The sequence below is a fragment of the Dendrobates tinctorius genome, unplaced genomic scaffold (genome assembly GCF_039654945.1).
Source record: "Dendrobates tinctorius isolate UK_male_01 unplaced genomic scaffold, ASM3965494v1 ptg000084l, whole genome shotgun sequence".
In the NCBI taxonomy this organism is placed as follows: domain Eukaryota; kingdom Metazoa; phylum Chordata; class Amphibia; order Anura; family Dendrobatidae; genus Dendrobates; species Dendrobates tinctorius.
This window is the reverse complement of record NW_027361752.1, coordinates 39851843-39865710: the sequence shown is the minus strand read 5'-3', so window position 1 is coordinate 39865710 and position 13868 is coordinate 39851843. Positions and strand designations below refer to the sequence as shown.

Below are 13868 nucleotides of genomic sequence, written 5' to 3'. Positions count from 1 at the left end.
TGAGAATTTCATGCTATATGGGTAGAACACATGACTCCATACATTATTCATCTGCCGAGATACTTTGCTCCATTTTCTCAAGATATCAAGGAGAAATATTAAAAAAATTAAAAAAAAATTAAAAAAAAAAAAGCAATGTAGGATAGACATCACAATCCATACAGATAATGAGATCCTGGACTTCAGGTCACTAAGATGCCGGCAGGAAAAAGGAGGATCACACAATGTTGGGGTATGGGTCAGAAGCCTGGGGTCTGAGCATATAAATACTGGATTCCAACTCTATGACTAATGTCTGTAAATAATGGTTTAAAGCAAGAGGTCCCTCAAAAAAATAAATAAATAATATTCATATATGGTAATTGGCTGGGGAGCCCGTTGTTAGAAAAGTCATATCCCGAGCAAACTTCTCACATGAAGTCTTGCTGTTGAACTCCCAGCAATCAGCTGAAAACTGGAAGGAAACAAAGTGTTTCAATTCTTTACAGCTCCCCCGCAGGAGAAAGTAAGCATTACAGTTCCTATTGAAATCAATGGGTTCAAATATAATGTATGGGGGGAGAGACAAACAAAACACTACACCAAGGACCCCAATGTGACACTCTGGAACCTATGCAAGACAAAGACAGCAAATATGGGTGGGGGGGGGGGGGGACTTAAATATATAATACATATTAAATAAAAGGGGAGGAAAAAAAAAAAAGTTACACCCATGGTTAGGCTGTAAAATTTACAGCCTGTGTTTAAGACAGGCCATGAGTGGAGATTTCAGGCCATGTCTGGTGCCACTGTTAATCACCATTCACTTCACTGGGACTGAGCTGCTGTGTGCTGCAGTACCAGGCATGGCCACATCAGTATAAAAGGCGCTGTGAACAACAAAGAAGGATCTGAGCACCAAAGTCTTTTACTTACATTGCAGACCGCTATTGGCTCTGGCAACAAAAGGCTGCATAAGATGCTCAGAACTCCTTTAGTGCTCTTCAGAGATCTTTACAAGGATACGTGAAAGGTTAATAGACCTCATAGCAAAGATTAAGTCGCAGCCCCTTTATGTTGCTGGTCGACACCATCCCTGATCACCCATTAATCACTCATTTTTTTCCCCATTTACTTCCTCTTCCATGGTCCTTTGCTTTTAAAAGGAGTTGTTTTAAGACTTCAAGTTGTCCCAAGAGTACTCCTCTGCTCCCATGGCAATCCTGTAGATCAGCGATAACGTACAACCTTGTATGCTGCAGCTTTCTCCCTCTTGAGGCTCTAATTTTCAGTTGTGACAGAGCTACTGGGTGGAGAATGATGTCTCCCAGACACAGCACGCAGAGACAGGAGAGCAGGAATCTCATGTCTATGTAGCACATGATCAGATGAAGTAGAAGTAATATGAAGGTAATACTAAGCAGTGTAGCTGTGAATCTAACACTGGGGAGAGGCAAAACATTTATGAGAATGCAGCGGCATCATCCTGTTTGTCTGGCTAGTGAAAGGGGAAGAGCAGAGAGGAAGGCATAGACAAAGTAGCTGTAATTTGATCCCTCAGTGAGCTAGTAGTTGGCCTCATCTTGAACAACTTGGTGGTTTTCATAGTGAATAGGAAGCTTCAGAGATTTTTTTTTTTTTTTTTTTTGGGGGGGGGGGGGGGGGGATAAATAATGAGGGAAATGTGAAGCAGATATCTCTGATTAGGGACAAAGTTTCTTAGCTGTGCTTATAATATTGATTCTAAGAACATGGAGAAAAAACCTGACGACAGCATGATTTAGGGACAGAACCCAGATTCCTGCAATGTATAACATACTGGGCTGTGTTTTGATATTCCAATAAAATCAGTGATTTATCAGATCACCACTAGTCCAACCACACCCCCAACACTGATACACTGTTACAGAAAGCTGCCAATCAGTAATGTGGGCGGGGTTATACAGAGCTCAGCACTGCCAATCAGTAATGTGGGCGGGGTTATACATGATTCAGCACTGCCAATCAGTAATGTGGGCAGGGTTATACAGGGCTCAGCACTGCCAATCAGTAATGTGGGCGGGGTTATACAGAGCTCAGTACTGCCAATCAGTAATGTGGGCAGAGTTATACAGAGCTCAGCACTGCCAATCAGTAATGTGGGCAGAGTTATACAGAGCTCAGCACTGCCAATCAGTAATGTGGGCAGAGTTATACAGAGCTCAGCACTGCCAATCAGTAATGTAGGCGGGGTTATACAGAGCTCAGCACTGCCAATCAGTAATGTAGGCAGGGTTATACAGAGCTCAGCACTGCCAATCAGTAATGTGGGCAGGGTTATGCAGGGCTCAGCACTGCCAATCAGTAATGTGGGCAGGGTTATACAGTGCTCAGCACTGCCAATCAGTAATGTGGGTGGGGTTATACAGAGATCAGCACTGCCAATCAGTAAAGTGGGCAGGGTTACACAGTGCTCAGCATTTACACTCTACAGTAGAGAAAACAGTGAGTGTAAAAACTGCTGGAGCCAGTAACATAAGTGACAGATCGCTGGAATCATGGTCTCAACCACTACATCATTCTTATGTCAGATTACATCAAAACTCCTGCTGACAGATGTTTTTAAGTTCAATTCTATTTTTTTTTTTTTTTTTTAAATTAATTTAGTAGAATATTGCACTGCACACAGTATCCGCTCCGAGCACTTAGCGTGGACTTTCCAGATTTCTCCCACAAGCCAAGATCATATTACAAGAGGATTTTGTTGCCTAGAAAATTGTCCCTTTTAGGAAGAGTAAATTTGATTACGAGGATCACCGAGGGTCTGGGATTTATGCGACATCACTTTGTACCACACTGTTGAAACCCTATAAATTGGAGGTACACCAAAAAATCCTGTGACCTCCTATCCTAACAAGCTGCGATCTGTAGGTTCCTTCCGTCCTCTGTTACTAGACATGAAAGGCTTCTTTTGGCAAGATCAAAAAATGGTTTTTAAGTCTTAAACTTAAGATTATCGGCCATTAAGTCAGAGACAGTTGGCCTTTACCCTCCACCATCATGTGATTCTTCACTGTTCAGCCGCCACTGAAAGCTGCCCTGGGATGAAAAGAAATATCTAATTACAAACGTGGGATAGAAGGACGCAGTGTCCTGACGTGAGCAGTCAGATGGAGATGTACAGACGTGCGGGGAGCAGACACCACCCAAGTGGAATGAAAGTACCAAACCCAAAAATACATACAGGCAGCAAAACGGATAACACATGGATGATAAATAGTCTGCATCTACTGGTTAACATCTTTAGTCTGCATCAGTCCTAACAGCCTTAGGACTGATGCAGACTAACTGATGAACAAAAATTGTCCAGAAGTTATCCAGTAGATGCAGACTATTATCATCCACATGTTTGCTTTATACATCCGTGTGCGATCCATTTTTATACATCTACATTAATAAATTTACAATATTAAATACTATTTTTTTTTTTTAGGTTTATTGATATGTACCTGAAAAGCAGTTCTACGCTTTTCTGGCGTTGGACCCAGTTTTTTCGTTTTTTTTAAACACACCCATAGACTTGGGTGGGCAGAGTCTCAGCAGTGCACGCTGGGATTTTTTTCTCACCGACAGATGGACCAAGACAAAAAAATTGTTCATCTGAACAGCTCGACTGAATATTTGGGTCAGTGTACAGTCCTCAGTCTAACAAGTGAAGAAACATTTAAAGACAAATACTTTAATGAGTATACATTAAAAGCTATGAACACAAAAAAAAAAAAATTATATATTTTTTGTTGGCTTGTAACTTTAAATGTATACTCTATTGAAAGTATTTTTCTTTTAATTACCGGTAAGTGTTTCTTCACTTGTTAGTCTGATTTGAATCCTTACATTACAATTTGGTTAGCCCATGTGCTACAAAAAAAAAAAAAAAAAAAAATATTATATTATATTATATTATATATTATATATTATATTATATATCTCCAATTCATACACGTGTCTGCAGGATCCCTTAGCATCATGCATGCCTCTGCACAAGCTCTGCACTGACAGCAGATAAGGGCTGAAGGGGATCAGTCACATTGATTCCCCTTTTACACAGACCGATTCAGGCCATATACAAGGCAGTTGGCGGTTATTTTGCTGCATGTCCAAACAGGCCGAGAAACGTTCTATGAGCACAGAACGATCATTAGCGTAGTCATTCTGTGCGCATAGAATATCATGTTATCGGCAGCACACGTCCAGTGAAAAACGAACCTGTCAATGTGTCCAGTTTTTTGCTCCACTTATATTCCGGCTTCTCCCCTGATTCAGGTTTTTTTTTTGTTTTGTTTCTTTAAATCTGCCACACAGTTCCAGAGGTGCAGGTCTTTTTATTTACCGCTAATTTTTATGGTCTTTAACCAAAGATGCATGTTACAGGGTAATTAAGCAGAGTGGCATAAAAGACACACCCCCGAGGAATTCTGTGAGCGATGTGTGTTACAGGGTAATTAAACAGAGTGGCATAAATGACTCACCCCCAAGGAATTCTGTGAGCCACACCCCCTTTGGTAAAAGGCAAGAAAAAAAAAATACTTAATGACAATTAAGGAATTGTAGGGCAGACCAAGGAAAAAAATATATGGATTACGTAGGGTGAAAGTTTTAAATAAGAGTAAAAACTGGCCACTCCTGAAGTGGCAGACAGGCTTTGGGAAAAAAATTGGTCTTGACCCATAAACGAACGTGTGGGGGGATATTTGGAGCATCTCAGAACTGGTGTTTCCAAACTTTTGCTAAAATAAGGACGTTTCGGAAAATATTTCATGTTGAACTGGATACACGAAGCAATAGTGGATGCAGAGCGGAATAAGTTTATTTCACCTCATCATTGCAAAGATATTGGCAAAGTATTTGGCATCTAAACAGTTATGAGATAAATTAAGCTTAAAAAAGGGGTAATCTCATCTACAAGATCTTATCCCAATATGTAGTAATATTAGCAAATGCCTCCATTTAGAAATATACTATAGTTTTTCTGATGAACCATGACTTTTCTCACGTGCAGGCCTTGCAAGACCTTAGGTATCCATGGTTAGCGGTCACAGTATCAATGGTCGTAACCATGGATACATAAGGTCCTGCAATGCCTGCATACAGGTGAGCAAATCAGAAAAACTATACTGCATTTGTAATTTTATGCATTTGCTGCATATTGTAATAGGATTTTGCAGATGGGAATACCCATTCAAGTGGGCATTAGCAGATATTTCACTGGGCGCATGTACTTTTTTCTTTTTCAGATGTTGATGAATCATAAGCAAACAGCAATGGACTGGGGCAAAGAATAAGATGCCCCCACAATAGCACTGACACTATGCTCTCCTCACTGCAGTGTGATGACACGTGTTGGAGCACAGCAGACCCGAGTGTGAGTGTGTGTGTGTGTGTGTGTGTGTGTGTGTGTGTGTGTGTGTGTGGAATGCTACAGGGTTGAGTTCCGTTACAAATACTTCTAGCAGCTCTCCTCTCTGCCAATTATAAGCAGGCATTTATATACAAGAGAAAAAGAACACGCCCCACTATACATGAGAGCAGGCGCTCAGCAAGACGAAATGACAGCCTGCTCTCCTCACTGTATAAGAATTACATTTGTCCAAGCGCAGCAGACCGAGTGTGATTAACAGCTTTCATCTGCAGCAGTCAGCATGTGGAGGGGAAGTACAGCAGAGTAAGGCAGCAGTACACTTGCTTTGGCAATGCTAATGTGTATTTGATTCTATCAATAAAGCTTATTTGAAATTGAAATGACAGCAACTAGAAGTGCTTGTAATGAGACTGAGGTTCTGCGGCACCGCCTCTCCCCCCCCCAATACTGACTGCCAGAAATGAGAACTGAAAGCTGTCAGGTAATCACACTCAACTCCAGCACAAGTCATCACTCTGCCGTGAGGAAAGCAGACAGATTATTAATGCTATTATAGGGGGTATGTCGTTCTTTCACCTGTGTGCTTGCCTGCTTATGATTGGTCGACATCAGAAAGAGGAAGTCTCGGCCCCCCCCCCCCAGTGAAATCTTTCTGGCAATGCCCACTTGGCCTTTAAAAACAATTAACTGTTAATGTGACAAATGCTTTGACTGCTAATCTCTTACATACAAAAGCACAAGAAGTCATCACTGCATATAACAATAACAAAGACCACCTAGCGAGTAACAGCCGCAATAGGATACATGGGGGGGGGGGGGGGGGGGAAGTTTACTCACCTAAGGACAACAGCTTTCAAAAATGTCCACAAACACAGGACCAGATGTTAAAGTAACCTCCTCAGCCTAAAATTGCTGCCCCTGCCCCCCACACACACACAATTTACGGTACATTCCTCTGCGGTAACTGGGAGACGTAGGATTAAATATTTCCTGTCCTTTTAAATCATGGAAAATGTGTTTAAAAATCTACAATTTATTAAAAGGATACCTAAAGTCATCAGACACCAGAGACTTCACGGCTCCAGACAGGTCTGCCTGATGTTATAGCTATAAAGGGGCGACTGCGCTGTCGCCAATCCGGCACTAAATATCAGGGGGTCAATACCAGAGAGGGGTGAAAAACAGACAAGAACAGTGAGCGGCACAGGGATCTCTGCGGCTCCGGAGGATTGAGGGTTTAATGGCTTGTGAATCAGTCAACTGCAATTACCGCAATATTGGAAGAGCGTTGCTTAACAATTTCAAGTAAAATGTCACCTGCCGTCACACAGATAGGTTGTTTTTTTTTTTTAAACAAAACTGCTCATTTTATTGGGTGAAATTATGTTAGAAAGAAGAAAAAACAAAAAAAAAAAAAAAGTTCTAGAAAGTTAACACCGGACCAAAGTATTTGGGGTTTACAAGAAAGTATTCCGGACCAAGGGATTTTTTTTTTTTATTTATTATTTTTTTTCACCTTTGCCATTTTGGCCTTAAGAAAAACAAAAATACATTATATCTTTCATACTTCTGCATCTCCCCAATGCACAACACTCGAGTGGTGTTAGGGGAAACGTAAAGGTTTTGGAGTGGCCTAGTCAAAGCCCAGACCTTAATCCAAAGGAGAATCTGTGGTCAGACTGGACGAAACCACAGAAACCATCTAACTTTTAGGAGCTGGAGCAGTTTTGACCTTAGGAATGGGCAAAAGTTCCAGTGACAAGACATTGAACGCTCATAGAGTCTTATCCAAAGTGACTTGCAGATGTAATCGCTGCAAAAGGAGGCTCTACAAAGTACTGACTTTAGGGGATTGAATAGCTATGCACACTGAAGTTTTCTGTAGTGATGAGCACAAGTGCTTGTTAATGGAGATTGCCTAGGGTGCTCAGGGGTATGCACAGGGTATCGCGGGTGCTGGAGTGACATGTTCAACATGCAGAAGCAATCGCCACATGGTTTGTGGGTGTCTAACAGCTGCGGAACATGCGGCCATGGGGACCCGAACTTGTCACTCCAGCACCGGCGATACCCTGTGCATACCTGAGCACCCAGCGGGCAAGGAGCCCGCCAGTACCAGCAGAAATGTCAACTGGATATGTGTCCTCGAACCCCATCATGGCAATGCACGCTGCCGGCCAGATGCCAGTAGCTGACAAACGGGCACACGGCAGTGACGTGCGCTTCTGTTAATTGCACGCTCAAGTCAGCTGTCAGATTCAGAAGAGGACGCCATATGGCAAGGAAGCAGAGGGAAGGGGAGTATGTTTTTTTTTCCCCAATCAGTGAATACACGGTGGCCATTATATATACGGAGGACTACAGAGGAGGTGGGGGTGCATTATACTATACAGAGGACTACGGGGGCACATTATACTATACAGAGGATTATGGGGGGCCAGAACACTAAACAGAGGACTATGGGGGCACATTATACTATACAGAGGACTACGGGGGCGCATTATACTATACAGAGGATTATGGGGGGCCAGAACACTAAACAGAGGACTACGGGGGCGCATTATACTATACAGAGGATTATGGGGGGCCAGAACACTAAACAGAGGACTACGTGGGCACATTATACTATACAGAGAATTATGGGGGGCCAGAACACTAAACAGAGGACTACGGGGGCGCATTATACTATACAGAGGACTATGGGGGCACATTATACTATACAGAAGATTATGGGGGGCCAGAACACTAAACAGAGGACTACGGGGGCACATTTTACAATAGGGAGGACCATGGGGGTTCACATACTATTTGGAGCACTAAGGGGGGGGTCACATTATGCTATAGGGAGGACTATGGGTGGCGCATTATACTAAAAGGAGGACTATCTATCCTGACTTCTATGTCAGTAAATACTTGTTTTCCCTTTGATATACCAATTCTGTAGCATCTTTTCTTATAACTCTGTATTCTGCTTATTACTCTGTTCTTCCTGGGAGTCATAATTCCCTTTGTCCCAACAGTGACATCAGCAGCTGTGATTGGACAGGGTCAGGTTGTGCAGAGACACATCCCAAACTGGTCAACACCCCCACTGTCACGTTAATGTCACCATGCGTCACCCATTACACCAATATGTTCTGATGTTTCAGAGACGAAAAGGGCAGATTATAGTAACATTTCCTCCTGTCTATTGCTGGCAATTTGCTTTTCACGTCATTAAGAGGTTATAGTAAAAAATGACAATGCCTCCCGAGGTGCGGCTGGCAGGATTTGGGCAATGTTTGAAGGTTACTAAACTCAGATCTGCCCACTTACTACTTTCACACCTACTCACTTTGACAATTAAGCCCTAGGAGGCGACCTAGTTATTCTCCTTCATCCTGCTGGAAGTGAAAAACTCAGCAAATGTGAATGGTAAAAAAAATAAATAAAAAGTTTAAAAAAAAAAGTGAATTTCAAGAAAAAAAAAGTTGGAATGATGGAAAACATGGATTTCAAGCAAATGGGATGGTGGGAGAAAATAAAATGCAAACCTGCCTGCTCCACGTGACGTCATTCTATATGTCGCTTTCTGTTTAACACAAAGCACTAGAAGCCGGTCTGAAAACCTATTTATGTTCAGCAGGTTCTAGATCTGGCATTAAAGACTCCCAACTCCACTTTCCTAAGAAAACTAAAGCAAAAAATAAACCATTTTTTAGAGTCTACAGTGCAATTCCAACAAGCCTGTAGGTGGCAGCGGGGGGTAAATTAGGATATAATGCCGCCAAACAGGTAAATTCACCTAAACTATATAGGATTTACTTTCAAAGCCTCATTACCCTCATAAGTCAGAAGAAAAAAAAAAAAAAAAAAAAAAAAAAAGCACTTTTGCAAGTGATCTTGTTTCCCCAAGGACAGCGCACAATCACTGCTGCATGGATGCCCGCTGGGTTTTTTTGCAACACGGCCTCAGCCTGGAGCAGAAGTGAGGATGTCTTGAACACATAGGCCAGTGATACATGATGGCGTGAGAGCAGCGACTGGCTGCAGCGGTCACATGACCGATTAGTGGGAGGGCCTTCCTATCAGAAGTGATCACGCCCTGACCACCTGACTTGTGCAGCCAATTGCTGAACTTGGCATTATACACCTAACATGCCTCTGGCCAAAGGGGTCAGATGACAACGTTCTGGAGGAGACCACCAAGAGGAGCAGCACTGCATTCTAGTGGTAATTTTTTTTTTTTTTTTTTTTTTGATGATCCCCAAGCTCTGCCAAATTTTGGAAAGGCCTTAAAACCCCCTCAAACTGAAAGGACCACAAGTGCCACGCGTTTTGTTCCAGGACACAGTTTTTAAAACTTCTCCCAAAGTTTTCATGAGTGGATGGGAAGCAGAGACGACAATGGACAGAAACATTAGGAAGTTGCAGAACTTCTCATTAAAAGAATGAAAATAGTAATAAGGTTTCCACTAATAACGGTCTGCATTTCTGAAGGGGGATGGTGAGAGAATGGAGACACCTGCGGACCCTCCTCGTGATGCAGAGTATCAAATTCCCTCCAAATGGCTGAAACAGAACTCGCAGATGTATCAGCAAGGGAACACTAAAAACTCAAATGCGACCTCGGGACACAGCGCGGCTTCTATTAATTGATGATTTATACTTAACCTTTCCTATAAAGCCCCCCTCTACCATTTGGGTAATACTCCATTAATCCATTAAAGGGCCGGTTTATGGCCCAGGAGACGCGGGGTGGCATTGAGGGAGCGCCCCCTCTGCCTAACCATAGCTGCTTTGTGTCTCCAGCAGACCGTTAACTTTTCACCGGTAGAACGACTGGGAGGGGTGGGCCGTAAAGAAAGCAGCCCTTTGTGAGGGGCTACAGGGGGCTGTGTGTAACCCTAAGACATGGGCAGATGGAGGAATGAAAACGTTACTGTGTTTTCCTAAAAGGTGTTACGGTGTTCAGTGATATTTATGTCCCACCCGCTCCATAAAATTAGCTCCTGGGGGCTGGAAATACAAAGGAACTATTAATTCTGGAGCACCGGTCTCAAATACGGGTGGTGGCAATGGCCGACGGTCTGGTCCTCAACGTTCCATTCATGGAGATCTTGGTGAAGTCCTATCCGTCCGAGAATATGGTTAATTATTCACTTCTATTGAGACCGGTGGCACACGCCATGGCTTTCATGGGGATGTTTCCAACACCTAAATCTGCTTGTGCTACATCAAATTTCCATATGATGGCGCTATATACCCAAACCTGTGCAGAATGGCCCCGGCAGGGAACTGCAGTGCAGGAGCCCCAATGCTACACCTACATACTCAGGATCGCCGGGTCAGAACCCACAGAAAATCCACATCCTTGCAGGCAGCACCAAAAAGTAAAGTGGTTCCCAATTGAGGGGTAGGAGTACATGGGACAGCCACAAAATATTTCCACCTGCATTGTTCTACATGGGGAATGTGTTGTTCATGGCTAGTGCAACGCCGGCGGATATTCTCTCTCACCCGAGAGAAGGGCAGATTACGCTGATCAATATGATCAATATCTGTGATCTGATTCTCTTGGACAAGAAAATGACCCCCCCCCCTCCAAAAAAAAAAAAAAAAAAAGGTTCCATCTTCCCCATTCCATTGCTCCGTGAAAAATTGGACCATACTCAGATGTCAGGTGAGTGAGGTCCAATATCTTCCACAGACTCACTGACTTTCATGGCTAAGTGTGATACAAATATGGGAGGTAAGTCAGGCATGCTGTGATTTTTTTCCTTGGGTGGGGGGACAGTCAAGAGCAGCAAACTTTGGTGCATGGATATAAATAATCTCAGCAGCTATCGGGGAAAGTTCTGCGCTCGCAAACCCACGGGTCGTATTGTATCTGCATGACCCATCTGTCCCCTTTTTCTTATTTAGAGGGAAGGGAAATGCTTTTAAAAATATATATAACTTATGAAAGCAACAGCGAACGTTTTACTTCGGGGACTCTCCAGAATTGGGGAGTACAGAGGTAACATCTGCTAGAAAGCCGCTGGCACTGCATTATTAGCCAGATCAGTGCGCTGTCGGGAGAGGCCGTCGCATTACGTCTGCATCACTGCCAGCAGCCTGCGCGAGCGATCGGTAAGTGCACGAGACAATGCCGGGGATCACAGGATGAGCTCGCTTTACATGGGACTGTATGCGCCAGAGTAAACGTCCGCTTCCATACAGAAGAGAACTAACGGAGAAGATGATGGAAGGTTTGTGCCATTTTAGGAAAACATAAAAAGCCGTTTGTGCCCGATTTTTGGGTACAATTTTCCAGTGCTGTAAAACGCACATACACCACATCAAGAGAGGGGCCGCCGGCAACGCCACTTCAGGAAAGGGGCCACCAACTGTCCTGAAACTGCTTTGTCTAAGAAAACCTCGACAGCTCCGCTGGCATCTTAAAGACGTCATCTGCACATAGCTTAATGTCTTAGGGAAGTCACTTTCCTGTTCATACGAGAAGATTTGAGCTTTTTTTTTTCTTCCCTTTTCCTGATGAGGTTTTGAAAAGCTCTTAGGTAAAAAAAAAAATATATATATATATATATATATATATATATATATATATATATATATATATATATATATATATATATATATATATATACATACATACACACACACACATATATTGCATGTCACTTCTTTGAAGTGGAGGATGAAGGAAAAGTCCTGTCCAATCAAAAGGTTGCAAAAAAAAAGAAAAAAAAATAATAGACTCCCAAAACAGCTTCAGGAAACCAAAAAAACTACTCAAAAAAAAAAATTCCATAAAGATTTCACCCAGAAATGTGGTGGTTCTTGAACGTTTGGGAAAAAAAAAAATAAAAAAAAAAAAAATATAAAACTTACAGACCGGCCATGATCAAATTTGATGGGGTCAGATAGTTCTCAGATTTTATTCATTATATAGTCATCAGAAACTCGCACTTCATGTCTTCCTTCAAGGAAGGAAGAGCCGAACACCCAGGAGAATGCCCGAAAAAAAGTGCGTTCCAGACATGAATGGCCGTAAAGTGCTGCCCTTATACTTTATAACGTGGAGTGTATAACATTGTGCACCACGGGGGTCAGAACCAGACTCCTGAGTACGAGGGACACAGTCATTGCTGAAGATCCCTAGAGGAAACAAGGTCTCTTCTCCCCGTTTTGGAACCCGCTGTTCGGAGCCCCATATGGACATCACCTGTTCTCCATTGGCAGGACGGGTGCAGCTGCCCACCCACCCTGCACAGACCCCCCATGCCAGCCGCCCACCTTTGTTGTGCCTCAGGAGAACCACCCATGCAGAGCCATGGACAGGCCGGCATCACCACCACCACTGACCCTGCAAAGCCTACAGATACAATGGGCGATGGTCGCGTCACCTCAGACCCCTCCCAACAGTGTCCGCATAGGAGGCTCCTTACTGCTCCAGACATCAAGAGTGCAGCCATTACTCCCACACCCCATGCAGCCATATTCTTATGGACACACCCAAAATATACAGGAACTTTAAATTTCACACTGACCAGTAAACATAATTGAAGACTCATACATCATGTCCTTTTTATCAGCCACATGTACAATAGAGTCCTCTGGAGTAATTTCTACACAAATGTTTATGTGAAGGAAGGGGGAGGAGGTGAGCTGTGAAATCACCAATTGTGAATTATGGATTCTGTGTTACCAACTATAGAGGTGTTATAAGTCATTGTACAGGAGGAGGAGGAGGTGAGCTGTGACATCACCTATTGTGAATGGTGGATCCTGTGTTTACTATATGTAGAGGTGTTATCAGTCATTGTACAGGAGGAGGTGGTGAGCTGTGACATCACCTATTGTGAATGCTATGTCCTGTGTTATCTAGTGTATATACAGGTGTTATCAGTCATTGTACAGGAGGAGGTGAGCTGTGAGATCACCTATTGTGAATGGTGGATCCTGTGTTATCTACTGTATATAGGTGTCATCAGTCATTGTACAGGAGGAGGTGAGCTGTGACATCACCTATTGTGAATGGTGGATCCTGTGTTATAAGCCAGTTATCCTGTGTACTGATAATGAGAAGACTACAGACAAGTCATCTGTACAGAACAGGAAGTGTGAGTCTAGTATGATCAGGGGCCAGTGAAAACAGAAAAAAAGGGATTTTAATTTTTTTTTTTTTTTTTTTTTTTTTTTAGAGTGCTATAGGAAAGTTAAGACTTGTAAAAAAAAAAAAAAATCTTAATATATAATAAATTTAAATACATTCCCTTTAATAGCATTAGTTCAATAAGAAAATAGGAAAATTTTGCTAAAAATAAAAAATGAAAATTAAAAATTGTCCTATTTTCTGCTGTCTAAATGCAGGGCACATCTTGCAGTTTGAAAAATACAGAAGTGATCCAGCAAGCCATCTCATGAACTATCGGGCATCTCCCTATATCCCTCAGTGCTTGAAGTAATGTCCCGATGCCAGTGACGGGGGGCGCTCTGCACACTGCCC

The 13868-nt window shown here is 42.7% G+C and overlaps 1 protein-coding gene across 4 annotated transcripts in view; it reads right to left on the bottom strand.

Moving 5' to 3' along the window:
* TIAM1 (TIAM Rac1 associated GEF 1) overlaps positions 1–13868 on the bottom strand; it is a 260582-nt gene that overhangs the window by 201251 nt on the left and 45463 nt on the right. The gene's annotated exons all lie outside the window — the stretch shown is intronic.